This window comes from Staurois parvus, unplaced genomic scaffold, assembly GCF_062004578.1.
Source record: "Staurois parvus isolate SC_StPar_1 unplaced genomic scaffold, SC_StPar_1.0 ptg000629l, whole genome shotgun sequence".
Lineage (NCBI taxonomy): Eukaryota > Metazoa > Chordata > Amphibia > Anura > Ranidae > Staurois > Staurois parvus.
The window spans coordinates 310,082-328,287 of record NW_028318425.1 but is presented as its reverse complement, the minus strand read 5'-3'; positions in this window follow the sequence as shown (position 1 = coordinate 328,287).

The following is an 18,206-nucleotide window of genomic DNA, read 5'->3' as shown; positions in this document are numbered from 1 at the left end:
GAGACCTGTCGCTCCACCTGGGGGTCCGGCGCCCGCCGCTCCGCCTGAGGGCCCGAGACCTGTCGCTCCTCCTGGGGGTCCGGCGCCCGCCGCTCCGCCTGAGGGCCCGAGACCTGTCGCTCCGCCTGGGGGTCCGGCGCCCGTCGCTCCGCCTGAGGGCCCGAGACCTGTCGCTCCGCCTGGGGGTCCGGCGCCCGCCGCTCCGCCTGAGGGCCCGAGACCTGTCGCTCCTCCTGGGGGTCCGGCGCCCGCCGCTCCGCCTGAGGGCCCGAGACCTCTCGCTCCATCTGGAGGTCCGGCGCCCGCCGCTCCGCCTGGGGGCACGATGCCCGTCGCCCCGCCTGGGGGCACGATGCCCGTCGCCCCGCCTGGGGGCCCGATGCCCGTCGCCCCGCCTGGGGGCCCGATGCCCGTCGCCCCGCCTGGGGGCCCGATGCCCGTCGCCCCTCCTGGGGGCCCGATGCCCGTCGCCCCGCTTGGGGGCACGATGCCCGTCGCCCCGCCTGGGGGCCCGGTGCCCGTCGCCCCGCCTGGGGGCCCGGTGCCCGTCGCCCCGCCTGGGGGCCCGGTGCCCGTCGCCCCGCCCGGGGGCCCGGTGCCCGTCGCCCCGCCCGGGGGCCCGGTGCCTGCCGCTCCGCCCGGGGGCCCGGTGCCTGTCGCCCCGCCCGGGGGCCCGGTGCCTGTCGCCCCGCCCGGGGGCCCGGTGCCTGCCGCTCCGCCCGGGGGCCCGGTGCCTGTAGCCCCGCCCGGGGGCCCGGTGCCTGCTGATCCGCCCGGGGGCCCGGTGCCTGCTGCTCCGCCTGGTGGCCCGCTGCCTGCTGCTTCGCCTGGTAATCCGATGTGCCTCTGCCCGGAGTCCTGCCCGATGTGCCTCTGCCCGGAGTCCTGCCCGATGTGCCTCTGCCCGGAGTCCTGCCCGATGTGCCTCTGCCCGGAGTCCTGCCCGATGTGCCTCTGCCCGGAGTCCTGCCCGATGTGCCTCTGCCCGGAGTCCTGCCCGATGTGCCTCTGCCCGGAGTCCTGCCCGATGTGCCTCTGCCCGGAGTCCTGCCCGATGTGCCTCTGCCCGGAGTCCTGCCCGATGTGCCTCTGCCCGATGTGCCTCTGCCCGGTGTGCCTCTGCCCGGTGTGCCTCTGCTCGATGTGCCGCTGCCCGGAGTCCTGCCCGGTGTGCGGCTGCCCGGAGTCCTGCCCGGTGTGTCAGTCTTTGATATCCCGCCAGTTGCCAGACCCGGGCGGTGGAACATTTTGCCCAGCTAGGACTGTTTGGAGCGTCCTGAGGCCGCTCCTTGAGGGGGGGGTACTGTTAGGAATGGACTGGCCAGCAATGGTGGGACTCACCTGCCTTTTGATCTGCAGTACCAGGGCTGGCCAGCGGGTGCTCCCAGCAATCAGAGACTCAACCTTTCAGCCAGCTAACACCTGGAACTGATGATACTGGGGTATTTAAGGGATGGCCAGACTTGCAGACTCTGCCTTGGTGTTGTGTTTCTCTTGGGCCCTGTATCCTGTTCCTGCTCTCTGTTCCTGTCTGATTCTCTGCTACCTGTCCTGATCCCTGGCTTGTGACCCTGACCATCCCTCTGCTTGACCCTCTGTACTACGCTGCTTGCTACCTGCTGAACCTGGCCTGTGACCCCGACCATTCTCTGCTTGCTCCCCCTGTACCTACCTGCCCAATTGATATTGACCCGGCCTGCCTGACGACGCTTGCTTGTATGTACTGTTATCTGTGGGTGGTTGGTTTGGTTTGTTTGCACTGTGTTATGTTTTAGTATTGCACTGCGTTTATGTTTGTATTGTTAGTGTTAATAAATTGTATTGTTTATCACATATCTGAAGTCTGCGTTTCCCTGCATCAGTCACACACCTCTGGTCATACCTGGGAGCCCTGACAGTATCTGTTTCCGAATAAAAACATCTGTATCCTAAATGTTTGAACAAGAAATATATTAACTGTGAAAAATGGTGACGTGTATACACTATATTGCCAAAAATATTGGGACACTTGCCTTTACACGCACATGAACTTTAATGGCATCCCAGTCTTAGTCCCTAGGGTTCAATATTGAGTTGGCCCACCCTTTGCAGCTATAACAGCTTCAACTCTTCTGGGAAGGCTTACCACAAGATTTAGGAGTGTGTCTATGGGAATGTTTGACCATTCTTCCAGAAGTGCATTTGTGAGGTCAGGCGCTCATGTCGGACGGAAAGGCCTGGCTCACAGTCATCCCAGAGGTGTTCTATTGGGTTGAGGTGCAGGCCAGTCAAGTTCACCATGTGTATAATATCAAGCACCTAGGCATGTAGACTGCTTATACAATCATTTTTGAAAGAAAGGGTCACTCTCAGGAGCTCAGTGAATTCAAGCGTGGTACAGTGATAGGTTGCCACCTGTGCAGTAAGTCCATCCGTGACATTTCCTCGCTACTAAATATTCCACAGTCAACTGTTAGTGGTATTATAACAAAGTGGAAGCAACTGGGAACAACAGCAACTCAGCCATGAAGTTGTAGGCCATGTAAAATGACAGAGCGGTGTCAACGCATGCTGAACCTCAGAGTGTGCAGATGTTGCCAGCTGTCTGCAGAGTCAATAGCTAAAGACCTCCAAACGTAATGTGGCCTTCAGATTAGCACAACAGTGTGTAGAGAGCTTCATGGAATGGGTTTCCAAGGCTGAGCAGCTGTAGCCAAGTCTTACATCACCAAGTGTAATGCAAAGCAACGGATGCAGTGGTGTAAAGCACACTGCCACTGGACTCTAAGCAGTGGAGAAGTGTTCCCTGGAGTGATGAATCATGCTTCTCTGTCTGGCAATCTGATGGATGTGTCTGGGTTTGGCGCTTGCCAGGAGAACAGTACTTACCTAATTGCATTGTGCTAAGTGTAAAGTTTGGTGGAGAGGGGATTATGGTATGGGGTTGTTTTTCAGAGGTTGGACCTGGCCCCTTAATTCCATTGAAGGGAACTCTTAAGGCATCGGCATACCAAGACATTTTGGACAATTTCATGCTCCCAACTTTGTGGGAACAGTTTGGGGATGACCCCTTCCTGTTCCAACTGCGCACTAGTGCACAAAGCAAGATCCATAAAGACATGGATGAGCTAGTTTGGGGTGGAGGAACTTGACTGGCCTGGACAGAGCCCTGACTTCAACCCGATAGAACACCTTTGGGATGAATTAGAGCGCAAACTGCTAGCCAGGCCTTCTTGTATGACATCAGTGCCTGACCTCACAAGTGTGCCTCTGGAAGAATGGTCAAATATTTCCATAGACACACTCCAAAACCTTGTGGACAGCCTTCCCAGAAGAGTTGAAGCTGTTATAGGGTGGGACAGCTGAATATTGAACACTATGGACTAAGACCGGGATGCCATTAAAGTTCATGTGCCTGTAAAGGCAGGCGTCCCAATACTTTTGGTAATATAATGTATATTGTACTATACTGTATATGGAATATATATGTATATGTACTGTATATATCAATATTGTATATAGTAAATACTTTATAACTATAAAGTGCTAAGTTCAAAGAAGTACAAAGTGTGCTCAGTAAAGCAATCAATACTAAATGGGCTCAACAATGAGTAAATGGCAACCAGTGAAAGACTACAGCACACATGTACTCTCAATTTAGAGCAATCGATTTGTTCATTACTTATATAAAACTGTAGTATGAAAAGGAGGACTAAGTTTTGGTAAACTGTCAGCATACCCCAACAAATAGTAATCACAGTGTGCGGGGTTAATTTATTACATTGATATTAGTAATAAATATTACCTACCAGGGTGTTGCTCTGCTAGTGAGAATACATCCGTGTGAAGAAAGTCCAGAGTGCAGACAAGGATTGTATACCTGCACAATGTTCCAAAGATCAGATACAATCCTAAGTTTCGTCAGGCTACAATTTAAAGGAAAACTTGGCCCAAAATTCAATTTTCAATTTTGTGTAGTTGCTGGCAAGTGATTCATCTGCTGGCTTCTTATAGCTTTTGACAACTCGAGTAAACAGATAACCCCATTGGGGATGAGCAATTTTACATTTATATTTCCCATGTACCTAAAGCAAAGATTTTGCTGAGATTTTGCCATTTTAGTAAAATGCAATAGGGAAGTCAGAATGAATTTTTAACCACTTAGTGACTGAGAGTAAAACAAATGTTAATGCCTGAACACAATTTTGCAAATTTGACATGCGTTAGTGAAAATGTACATATTATTATTATTATTACATCTAGTTTATATAGCGCCAAAGGGTTTGCTCAGCGCTGTACAATAGAGGGGTGGACAATACATGAAACATTACAGCAACAACAAACAGCTCATCACAATTACTTTGTGTATCCAGATGGAATATACCTTGTTTTTTTTTTTCAGGACAAATTTGACTTTCTGTTGTTGGTAAATGGTCGTGGGTAACTCTTTAATTTTTTTCTATTATTATTAAAGTAAAACTAGTAAAAAAAATCTTTTTTTTTTAATTTCACTTTATATTCCTTGCTACACCCATAACCTTCTCCAAAGCGCAACCCAAAATAAATTCTCCTGCTCCTGGTGATTACAGCAATAACACATATGTGTATGTTAGTTGCTGTTTGTACCCGTAGTAAAGCCCAGAAACAAAAGTGTGTGTGACAAACTGGGAGTGTCGAGAGAACACAGAGGTGAATCACAAAGAATCCAACGTGTGGACATTTATTGGGGGATTCAGGGGTACAGGAAGGTTTCCAGTAGGACACAACACAGAACAATAGTTCAGAGGGCAACAATGTATCACAGCACTGTAATGGAAACAGGGCGACCAGAAGGCACAGCAAGGGAGAATGATCCTTAGGACAGTAATATGGGACAGCAATGGGGAAATAGTTCACAGGGTAACCAGAAGGCACAGCAAGGGAGAACGACCCTTAGGATAGCAATATGGGACATCAAAAGGGGAAATAATCTGCAGGGCAGCTGGAAGGTAAAGCAAGAGTGGAATGTGGTATACAGGGCAGGGTTCCAGGCAGAGTGGAGTTTAGCACAGCAGGGGATGGGTCTTTGAAACACAGGGCAGATCAGAGTTTGACACAGCAGGGGTTTAGTCCTTGACACGCAGAGCAAAGTTTTGCAAAGCAGCGGTTAAGTTCTTGGCACCCAGGGCAAAGCAGAGTTTGGCACAGCAGAGTTTAAGTCCTTGGCAAACAGGGCAGAGCCAGCTTGGCAAGGTTGCAGGAATCCTCCGGGCAGCAATAGGGAACAGCAAGTGCCAAGCATACATGGAGAGGAAATATGGTACAGCAACAAGGAACAGTCCATAAGGCAACAGTAGGCAGGGCAAGGGGCAGGGATCCTCCAGGAGAAAATAGGGCAAAACAAGGGTTAAGTGTCCAGATCACAGGGCAGAGATCCTTCAGGGGCAGATGGTGGGTCCTCATAGAGCTTGGTGTCCTGGCTGCAACTTTAGGATTACATGGGTAGCAGTTGTGAAGGAAGTAGAGACACACAAGGAGAAATAGTCCACACAGTAGCAATGTGGAACCGCAAGGAGAAATAGTCCCTAGGACCAGGGGTGGACTGACAACTCATGGGGCCCCCGGGCAAAAGGGGATCATGGGGCCCCTGTGTCCTTGCCCAAACTCAAAAAAGCCTATGAAAAAGGTACCAGGGGCATCTCATGGGGCCCCCTACTGACCCGGCTCCTCGGGCAGTGCCCGAGTTTCCAAATGGTCAGCCCGCCTCTGCCTAGGACAGTAAGCCCCGCCAATACATAACTGCAAGTCCCAGTGTGCAGAAAGTAACACACAGCCCATGCGGACAGCAGTCCTAAACACCATCTAGTTTCTTTCCAGTGGAAGATCCAGATATAAGTTCCCCTGTGTCCATCATTGGGGGAAGTTCAGAAAAGTCTCCCACTTCTCTGCCAGCATAGATCTAAGAACGATGAACGGTGCTGAAGCGTCTGGCTTTATCTGGGTACATTATACAATCCCGTGTATGCTACGTGCTGGGATCAGTCCCTTCTCCTATCCCCTGCAGGGCCCAGGAACTCATAGATCAGTTAGACAGATAAGCTGGCTGCTTTACACACTGCTGATTTCAACAAAACAAAAACAAACAAAATATAATATTTATGCCCCCTGCTACAGTGGACATTTTGCTTCTTTTTTTTTAATCGTACCTAAAACACACAGACACTGATACTAATTTAACTGCTTGCTGACTGCCTCACATAAGAGTATGGCAGCAAAATGGCTCTCCTGTACCAGATCACTCAACTAATTTGTGATCGAACACTTTCGGGTGGGGGGTGCGAACACCCGCCGCACCGGCTATGCTCTGATTAGTCACAGCACAAGCTGATCGGAAGTTCCCAGCCAAATGCTGCCAGCCAGGACACAGAGCTCTGTCCTATCAGCGAGGATATGCAAGTTTTTGTTTCCTTTAGTAAAAACAGCACGCAATGAATACACCAAGCATTTTTAGGCACACAGTTAACCCATTGATTGCCCTTAGATGTTAATCCCTTACCTGACAGTGTCATTAGTACAGTGTCAGTACCAGGGGCGGAGTGACAACTCATGGGGCCCCCAAGCAATAGGGGATCATGGGGCCCCTGTGTCCTTGCCCAAACTCAAAAAAGCCTATGAAAAAGGTACCGGGGGGGCATCTCATGGGGCCCCCTACTGACCCCGGGCCCTCAGGCAGTGCCCGAGTTTCCAAATGGTCAGTCCGCCCCTGGTCAGTACATAATATTAACACAGATCACTGTATTAGTGTCACTGGTTCCCACAAAGTGTAAAAAGTGTCAGGTTGCCCGCCATACTATCACAGTCCTGCTATAAGCTATAATGATTGCTGGGCAGCACAGTGGCTAAATGGTTAGCATTTCCGCCTGGCAGTAGTAGGGTCGTAGGGTTAATTCCCAACCACGGCACCACCTGCCTGGAGTTTGCATGTTGTGCCTGTGTGGGTTTCCCCCGGGTACTCCGGTTTCCTCCCACACTCCAAAGACATGCTGGTAGGTGAATTGGCTCCCGTTTAAATTGTCCCTAGTATGTGTATGTATGAATGTGAGTTAGGGACCTTAGATTGTACACCCCTTGAGGGTTAGGGACTGATGTGAATGTACAATATATATGTAAAGTGCTGCGTAAATGGACAGCGCTATATAAGTACCTGTAATAAATAAATAATAATTCAGAGTATAAATAAATAAATAAACAAAATTTAAAAAAATTCCAGTATATATACCATAGTTTGCAGATGCTATAACTTTTGCGCAAACCAATCAATATACATTTTTTGGGATTTTTTTTACCAAAAATATGTGGCAGAATACATTTTTACCTAAATTTATAAAGAAATTAGATTTTTTTACATTTTTTTTATTGTTATTGTACATATGTTTTATAGCATGATTGGATATGTTCTATAATAAAAAATAAAAAACCCAGCAGTGTAAGAGGGTGGCAGGTCATTGCCTTATTCCGCCAGTAGGTGGTGCCCCAGTAGCAAATATACTGTAAACTAGTGTGACTATAGTCTCATCTGTATTCAGTATACAGCTCTGTATTCTTTGTGAATGGTGTGACATTATCTGCCCGCCTCTCAGCCTAAGCCAATCAGAGGAAGTTTAGTATTTAATTTTGTTCCAAGTGTGAGACAGGAAGTTCTCATCTCACTGCTGGAATATACTATATGTAGCTTTATAGAGTAGGCGTACCTGTCAGTGTAAAGAAGTTTGGGCCAGCTTGGCCCAAACAAACTAGTTAAGAGATCTTAGATAATAATAAAGTGTACTTGTGAGCTACTACAGTGGTATGTGCAAAATTTATAAGTGGCTAACAGCTAAAATGATTAATAAATAAGTGACTGACAACTAAATTAATAATGGTGCCTCAACACAAATACACATACTCATAATGCTGTGTGATAATAGACAAATAAATAATTGGTTGTGTCGCGCTCCACCTACTAGAAATATATATAATATTTTGACCATGCATATAATGCACTACTGTGTTAAATAATAGGTAATATAAATGTATATTATTCCATGATCATATAAAAAATATATAATAAAATGATATAATAAAATCCACATGAAAAACTTCTGTGCTATAATTAATTGTTGAAAAATGTTAAAAAATATTATAAAAAACAATGATGTGAAAACCCTAATAAATATAATAAAATGCTATATCAATGGTATAAGATGAACCCACCATTTAAAGTGACATATATGTGCAAAACGCAGTGTATATGTGCAAAATGCTAAATAAATAAATAGTAATAATTAATAATAAATGATAAATAATGTAAAATAAGCATGAAGATTCATGTGAAATATAATATTAAATAACAAATGATTAATTATAAATAATCAATAACATTTCTGTGCAATCTTACTGTGCAAGTGGTATTGTATGTGCACCTCACTTGTACAGCCCAAAGTTCTAAATGGAGCTATGTATTTATTGTCCTTAGCTAGACACAATGCGAATGTCCCAATTACGACCTTTATATATTGTGAACAATATATATATATTGCTGATAAGATGGACTATAATATTACTGTCCTTCCACTGGGTGGCCTCCCAGGTACTTCTGAGCTGTAAGGGCTGGGTGGATAGATACGGATATCCCTCTCGTTCTGGAGGGATCAAACTCCTATCTCCTCTTCTCCCCTTTTTGCTCCTCCAGTTTAGGCCATGTAAAAGAAGAATTCCCACATAGTGCTTTATCTTTCAAATAAGACTTTAATTTGTCTCCGGTAAAATGCGCACTTACATTCCTTAAGAAAATACAGAGCGTGTTTCAGTGTGTGCCCATGCACAATAACAGTACTCGCCGTTCTGCCGACTGATGGCGTTGTGATGTCAGAGCCCCTCCCCTACGCGTTACGCCACAGGGTCACGTGGCTTCCTCAGGGGGATTCGAATCCGGAGACAAATTAAAGTCCGGATTAAAATCCGGAGACAAATATTTTTTATATGATCATGGAATAATATACATTTATATTACCTATTATTTAACACAGTAGTGCATTATATGCATGGTCAAAATATTATATATATTTCTAGTAGGTGGAGCGCGACACAACCAATTATTTATTAGTTAAGAGATCTTAAACCTGGAGATCAGCTTTAACATTGCATGGATTATTTTGCCTGCACCCAAAAACCATTAAATAATCCCATTTCCCTGCTGAACAGATGACGTTCCGGGGAAAGTTTTTTGGTTTTGTGCTGCAGAGATTATTCTGAGGTGCCCTGCAATAAAGGGTTGCTCCTTGCCCTCGGACCCCTTTATGAATTGGAGAGGCCTGGGCGATATACAGGAGCGCTGGCTCCACCCCCTTATTGGTGGCCCTGGGCATAGCCATCAAAATATATTTTAAAAAAATTGTGTCAACATCAAAATGACCATCGTCTGATCCAGCTGGTAATGGTAAATCATCAAACAAAAATATACCCATACATATCGATCACTGTGAAAGCAATAACTTATGTCATGGCCTTTGGCTTATCTTTCAGCCTCCTTCTTATCTGTATTAGTACCTGTTTGCTTTTGAGGGACTCTATGATCTTTAATGTGATTTTAAATGTAGACCTTTTAGTAACTCTGCATGAATACATTCTTGAAATGTTACAATATCAAGTTACAGTCCACCTTTTGTAAATAAAAATCCAGTCCGGTGACTTTTCTGAGGTTGGGATGATGACATCAGTCTGCTTCAGGCAAAAGGGAGCATTTCATTTTTTCTCATCTCCCCCAGTTATCACTTAAATTACACATTGTAACTTTGCAGAAAATTAAAAGGTGAAAAGAACATTGTAGCAAGTCACAATGTGACAGGCTTCAGCAGGGGCTAAAATGAGTGATTCCCTGATAGTTATTTGGTCATCCCTAAAAGCTCAATATAAACAAAGGTTCATTAATGTTCTCTGAAATGTGAATCAGATGTTATACTTTTATGGTTTTCTTTCATCTTGATTATTAGAATGGAAATGGCAATCACAAACAACATATATAACAAAAAGAAACAGCATGCCCTGAATAAAGCAGATAATATGGTAAAGAACAGTTCAATTAATTGAAAAATTGGGCCTTGTTTAGAGAGCAGAAGTTTCCATGCTTTTCTTAGAATGATTATGGCACCTAACGTCACAAGCCATATTATGTTCAATGCCGACAAGACAAAGAGGGCGATTGCTCCGAGCCCCTCGAACAGCACCCCAAGAACACTGGCCAGTATTAGAAATATGTCACTGAAGGACAGGAGAAGATCAAACACAGACACAAACATCTGATTAAAGCTTTGGAAGATCTGATCAGCCATCATTCTCATACTCATTGGTGTGATGAAGTAAACCACAAATATCCTGTCTTTTTTCTCTCTGTGTCTGGTCCACAGGGTCAACAGTCGAGACTTGATATTTGCCATTATTGTTGGGATGTGGATGGGTAGCTGTGAAGACACAATAAAAATGAACACAGTTGAACAAGACCTAAACCCTTAAGGCCCCTTTCATGTGGGCTTTCCCATCAGGTCCACCTATGATTTTTTTTTAAACTAACCTGATCTCTAACCTTCCCAGGTCTGGGGAAAAAAAGATCTGCATCCTTTTCCATTTTTCTGGATATAAATGTGACGGATCAGAGGCACCTTGATGTATAAGGATGAAAGTCCGCAACATCTGGCCACCCAGAAAGCTCCAGTTTTTGAATGCAGCTAAACACTGAATGGACACCGATGTCACAAATCTGCTCTGATTCAGCAGGGAATTTGTTCACAGATCTCATATGAACTCCTATGTGCAGTGGATGACATTCAGGCATTGTTCAGACAACACTTGCATCCATCCTGCATGCACGCTGTGTTTTGTTTTGGCACATGCATTGCCCTCAGCTGCATGCAGGTAGTCTGTAGAGGTGGATGTAGATGCAGCAACTGCATGGCCCTGTACACACTTGGGGACGTAAAGCCGCTTCTACTGTATGTAACTTTCAAATTTTGACATGCAGCTCTGTCTGCATCTGCCTCTAAAGGCTTCCTGCACATAGCTTGGGGTGGATGCAAACATCAAAACAAAGGCAGCCTGCATGCAGGACAGGTGCCAGTACCTGTCTGAATGGAGCCTGAAGAAGCTCATAGATTATGACATTTTCTTTCCTTCCACTATGGATGGAAAGAAAGAAAATTTCTCAATTTCCCCATCAAACCAGTGTAGATGGGGAAATCCCTCCCACGGTGCTATTGTGTTCTGCTGGTGAGCCTTCCCTGCCAGCAGAACACAATGATCATTGCTGGTGGCTATAGCTGCCAGTAGTGATCACATGAAACAAAATCCAACAGGCTGGTTGTACTGAAGTCGTTCAATGGATCAAATTCGGTGCAACCAGCCTGCCCATAGATGGGTTAAATCTTGGCCAGTCCCTGCTGAGTCCCCCGTGATTCGATCTATGGCTGGCTTATGTTTTCTAAAGCACTTACCAAATGATTGTTTTTTTGTATAGTGGTATCAAGCCATTTTTATTTATTTATTAAAATACTGTTTTGACTTCTTTTTTTTCATCCTTTGGTACATCTCAGTGATGCTGACCAACCCCAACAACTTCCTGTCTACATGTGCTTATCCAGCATTGGCACAGCCTCCAAGAGGGGCACACATGAAAACACAAAAGCACAGTTGGGAAGCACAGTTTTCACCCTATTACAGGAAGGGACTTTACAAGGACCTTCATGGCAGGATCACCAGGGATTATTTTAATGAAAGCTGCAGATTTAAAAAGACTGGAAAGAAATGTTGAAATTACATGAATATGTTAAAGTTTATCTGAAAAGCTTTTATTGAAATGACACCTGGTGATCCTGCCATGAATGTCCTAGTTCAGGCACTTCAGTGATAGGGTGACCATGCTCTTTTCTGTCCCTGAGAAACGCAATGCAGCCAATGCATGTAGACAGGAAGCTGCTGAAAGCAAGTTAGTGGCATAATGAAGGCGCAACAAAGGATGAAAAAGGGTGACAACTGCATTTTATTGAAGAAAAAGAATATGTTTATAGCACACAGTATTTTAGTAAACTAAACTAAGTAAGTGTTCATATTTACAGTGTCAGGTATTAAGTTAGTGATACTCTGTTGCCCCAGTGACAATGTCCTATTTGACGAAACATGTCGGGCGGAGCTGCATTATCAAGCCCTTCATGGCGTTGGTCAGGACCAGGAGAGATTGTACTGCCGGTATTTGTTTTACACTTGTGAGTAGCCTCTTAATTTTAGTAAAATGTGGTAGTTTTAATACTACACAATGAGAGACCTTCTCCTTCTTGTTTGGTATTAACACAATCTGGAGACGGTTCATCCCGTTGGAGCACCAATGTTGGTTTGATCCATCTATCCATTTGGGTTCTGCCCCTCTATGTGTAGCCAGAGCTCCATTCTCTGAGAATCTTGTAAGCAAGGTGTGATTGTGCATACACACAGGTGATGAAGATTTTGCTTACTACTGAGATCTTTCAGGCTGTTTCATTCACACTTTTTGGCTACGGACTGTGAACTTATTTTATGGACTTTTATGTTCACTTTTAATCATCTCTTGTATATGAATTTTATTTGTAGGTGGCGCAACACAATTTTTGATAATTAAATTAGTGTTCTCATCTACTTTAAACCTGAACTTTGGCAAAATATCCCAACTAGACTTAGGCACAAGGGCTCTCCAATCAGGTCAGCCTGTCACTTTATCAAAAAGAAAGTTCCATGCACAATTCTGAGACTATCCAGGTCCAGGAAAAAAATGGAAAAGAACTGCATTCATTTCTGTTTTTCTGAGGTAGCCTGATGTACAATCACTTATGTCCATTTGCATCAGTCTGCCTCCAGTCTGTTACCTTTTTGCCTGTCCATAAAGCCACTGTGGGTCCACCAATGCCTGGTATGAAAGTGTGCACAAAAATATATGGAATCTCTGCACTATTGGAAATTATATATATCTATGTTGCCTGCACTATGATCACTGCCCCCAAGGGGTAGCAATCTAAAATAAAATGAAACAAGCGGCCTCTCCTGATGACATCAGTGTGACGAAACATGTTGGGCGGGGCTTGCTGCGTTGCTTTTTTACTTCCGGTTCATGGACCACAGATGAAAAAAGAAGTAATACATGCACTGTAGCTTGTGGTTAATCCAAGCATTTGAACACTGTAAGTGGATTTTAATTGCTTTTAGATCTAAATTAAATGGAATTACGCTATTGAAGGTTGCCTCTGGCTTTGTTTCTCCCTTACATACATGCATATCTGGAGAGCAACAACATGAAATTGTTATCTATGTTGCACCCTCTAGTGGTTCTAGAGAGGTAATTTAGTGTGGCTCACAGTGGTGAAGTGAATATGACTATTTTGGTTACTTTAGGTCAGGCTGGAGGGCTCTACAGGTCAGGAATCTGGTAACCCCCCCCAGTTTTGGAATCTTCCAGAAGATCTAGAAGCTAGTGCGTGGAGGGGTGGAAACCAAGATTTGCATATTCTTAGGAGTCTGGCCAATCCCAGGCAGGAGGCCTGGCAGTGTGGCAAATGGGACCATAAATATGACAGAGCCTAGCCAGAAGGGGAGTCTGGTGATGGGATGGAAGATGGAGTGTTGCAGTTCATGAGGCCTGGGAGGGGACCCCAGGAAGGGGGGGCTATGTCTCCAGGTTGAAGCTGAGGAGGAAGGAAGGAGAAGTTAAACAGAGGGAGCTGCACTTCAAGTCCTATCCAGAAGGAACCCTGCTCAGCATAGAAGACTAGCACAACTAAAAGCCATGAACAAGCGGTCTTATGCAAAGCCACATGATACAAGGGACCAAGTGAGAACCTCTACACCCCCAGGGCCTATAAGGGAGAAGGCTGCCAGATTCAATCTCCAGCATGCTTTCAGTGGGACAGTGTTGCAGCTAACCTAATCCCTTTTTCTGGGATACCTGCAAAGCAGCCAGGTGGGATGGCATTTCCTCACCAATTATTGGGACTTTGTGAGAGTTCACTCAAAGGGACATACAGCTCCTTAAAGTCATATTGCTACTGAAGACACATTGTTATTGATCCTTAAAGGCACTGATACCGCTCCAAATGGAGTAACATCCAGGATCCATTTTTTGTACATAAACGCAGGAAGTTGGTCCTCAATCTGTTCTTCTAGTCAGGTTGGGCATCCCATAACCCCTATTCCCTATCCAAGTTGTTTTTCCCTAAATAAAACAACACAAAAACAAGCCCATGGACTGGAATCTTGACTTAGTGTATTTGCCAAAAATGTGTGTTGCCTGGCTGTACAGAAAATAGGGGGACCCAGAATCCAGAAGCTCCTTAGTGGGTAGCACTACATATCATTTTTTATATATTGATTATATAGAGATTTAAGCACTAGTCACTTAATATTGCACAGGTTGTGTCATATCTGTAGTCACAGAAGACTTTATACTGAATGGAGTAATTTTATGTTTAATGGTACTCATATAATGGTCCTTTAGGATTTAAAATTGGCATTTTTTTGTAAGCGCAGCACCAACTTTGATTTAAAAAAAACTATGTGGTATGGCGCGACATCCATCCTGCTGAGGTCTGACTTAGCAGGGGATCTGTTCACAGATTTCCTGTTGAATGGAGCTGACATGGTCACATGAAAGGATTCTCCACCCCTTCATGCCTGCCCTAGCATCTCTCTGAAGCGTTCTAAAAGCCTGGTGAAAAGTGGTCACGTGATCAGAAGCTGGTTCCTCTGGCTACCAGTCTTTATTATGGACCAAGAGCTCTCTTTGATAGTTCAGTTTTTGCGCTGGTAGTGAGCAGTAAGCACTCTCAGCACCTAAACTTCAGCCACCCAGTGACACTGTGTGGTGTGTGGGTGTGTGGTCATAAAAGGGTTTAGTCACTGGTCACACCACTGCAATTTAAAATCGTGTGATTTGTGTGCAATTTCAGCGCGATTTCAGGTGTAATTTCTGAATACTTTATTGCTAATTGTGAAGATTTTCAATAATTTCTTGCAATTTGCAGGGCGATTTTCATTATATTCCACGTACTGTATGTAAAATCGCAACAAAACTGCAGAAATAGTAATGCAAGAACTACTTTAGAAATCATGCTGCAGCAAATCGCACGTTAAGACACTGACATTCACATTCATTAAATGTGATTTCAATTTGCAAATCACACCAGTATGACCGGGCACTAATGAGCCTTCAACCCTTACATTGCTGGGTATTTTGTATAATTTGAGGATCTCAGGTTTAAAGTGTAAGCTCTTCTTTACAGATTAAATGAAAAGGTGAATTAACACCCTACACCCTCTACACCCCACCCACAGTCCCCACTGCACTTACCTCTGTGAGTGATTCAGTTTCACCATGCAAACAGCCCGGTGCAGCAGTCCCAGGGTTTGAAAAGGTGCGGTTCTTCCTCTTCTTTCCGTAGGGACACCAGGATGAAATAGAGCCGTTCTAATTGGTCAGCACAGTAACGTGGACTAAATACAGGTTTCCTTTAACAAGTCATTCACTATAGTTATCAGAAAGATTTGAATGCTAGAAAGGACTTTGCTGTTTCAGCTTCTTGCGCAGGAGTGGTAACTAGGAATGGGAAGTCTGGCTTCTCAAAACAGCTTCTATAGCAGCAAGGAGAGAATGATAGGAGGAGGGGAAGACAGCAGAGAAATGAAACTGAAACTAGTTTCCAACATGGACAATTGCTTTCTCTCATCACTAGTAGAAAACTACTGGCTTCTCCCTCCTGCCAACTTAAAGGATAATTATACCCAAGAACAAAAATATAATACATTGCAGCTTACCACTCCTTAGATGTGGTGCCTACATTAGTTTTCTTTTTTCAGGACAAAAATATTTTGCCCTACACATGAAAATCACAAAAAAAGAAGCACTTTTTTTTTTAAAGTCACACCACATCAAGACGCATGATGATATTTTGTTACCTTGCGTTTTTGAGTGTGAATTCTCACACGTTAACAAAGTGCTTTGGGATGCCATTAAGAATTAATGGTACCCCAATCCGCCATCTTAATGGTGCTGTGATGCAATTGCAATGTATGCATTTGACTTGTGTTCTTGCATCACACAAATGTGAACCAAACAAAAGAACTAGTAAGCTGCAATATATTATAATATATATATATAATAATATCAAAAAATACACTCACAACAACATAAAGTGACTTAAAGTCCCAGACAAAATATATTGAACATATGGTGAATGAGCGTCCCACAGGATAATATTCCGTAGATGAAAAAGAATTTTCTTTTCTACCACGTGTGTGCAATAAATTAATTCCTCACTCACCAGAAATTACTGACCCCGGTTAAGGTGGTCAAAAAGCACTCTATGGTCACACAATATGCAGGTGGCCAACTGAAGGCTCTCATGGAATGGGCCTCCTGATCTCCTAATATGGATTGATGATCCAAGGAACAAAGGATAATGACCCCCAGATAGGTGGCCACATAGCTCTGGGCAAACAGATATGGGCTGTGTACCAGGCTTTAGGGAAGAAGGGGAGAAATGAATTATAGTTACAAGAAAAAAAAACATGTTCAGTACATCTGTGTAATATGTTCACCTTTCCCCATGTTTTGTATTGTTGCAAATGCTGCAAATACAGAAAAATACCCAATGATCTGCCAATAGACTCCCAACATCCTGTTGCTTCTGCTGTGCTGGAATCCCCCAGCAGTGTTCAGGTGTTGAATTCTCCTATACGGGGAGAGGAGAGGGAAGGTGTTCTGTAGTTCAACAGGCAGGGGTCATAGCACTGCTTGGGATTTCAGTGCAGCATAGGCATAGCTGTCAGCTCCAGTAGGAAATTAAGAGCTCACTGGATCTACTTTATTTAATCCACATATTTTATTTAAATATTTAGCATGTAATGCCATATTTACTCATACAGTGGGGATCGAAAGTTTGGGCACCCCAGCTAAAAATTTGTATTAATGTGCAAAAAGTAGCCAAGGAAAGATGGAAAAATCTCCAAAAGGCATCAAATTACAGATTAGACATTCTTATAATATGTCAACAAAAGTTAGATTTTATTTCCATCATTTACGCTTTCAAAATAACAGAAAACAAAAAAATGGCGTTCTGCAAAAGTTTGGGCACCCTGCAGAATTTATAGCATGCACTGCCCCCTTTGCAAAGCTGAGACCTGCCAGTGTCATGGATTGTTCTCAATCATCATCTGGGAAGACCAGGTGATGTTAATCTCAAAGGTTTTAAATGCCCAGACTCATCTGACCTTGCCCCAACAATCAGCACCATGGGTTCTTCTAAGCAGTTGTCTAGAAAACTGAAACTGAAAATAGTTGACGCTCACAAAGCTGGAGAAGGCTATAAGAAGATAGCAAAGCGTTTTCAGATGTCAATATCCTCTGTTCGGAATGTAATTAAGAAATGGCAGTCATCAGGAACAGTGGAAGTTAAAGCAAGATCTGGAAGACCAAGAAAAATATCAGATAGAACAGCTCGCAGGATTGTGAGAAAAACAATTCAAAACCCACTTTTGACTGCACGATCCCTTCAGAAAGATCTGGCAGACACTGGAGTTGTGGTACACTATTCCACTATAAAGAGATACTTGTACAAATATGGTCTTCATGGAAGAGTCATCAGAAGAAAACCTCTTCTACGTCCTCACCACAAAAATCATCGTTTGAACTTTACAAATGAACATATAGACAAGCCTGATGCATTTTGGAAACAAGTTCTGTGGACCGATGAGGTTAAAATTGAACTTTTTGGCCGGAATGAGCAAAGGTACGTTTGCAGAAGAAGGAGCACAGAATTTAATGAAAAGAACGTCTGTGCAACTGTTAAGCATGGGGTTGGATCAATCATGCTTTGGGGTTGTGTTGCAGCCAGTGGCACAGGGAACATCTCACGAGTAGAAGGAAAAATGGATTCAATAAAATTTCAGCAAATTTTGGATGGTAACTTGATACCATCTGTGAAAAAGCTGAAGTTAAAGAGAGGATGGCTTCTACAAATGGATAATGATCCTAAACACACCTCGAAATCCACGGGGGATTACATCAAGAGGTGTAAACTGAAGGTTTTGCCATGGCCTTCACAATCTCCTGACCTCAACATAATTGAAAATCTATGGATAGACCTTAAAAGAGCAGTGCGTGACAGACAGCCCAGAAATCTCAAAGAACTGGAAGACTT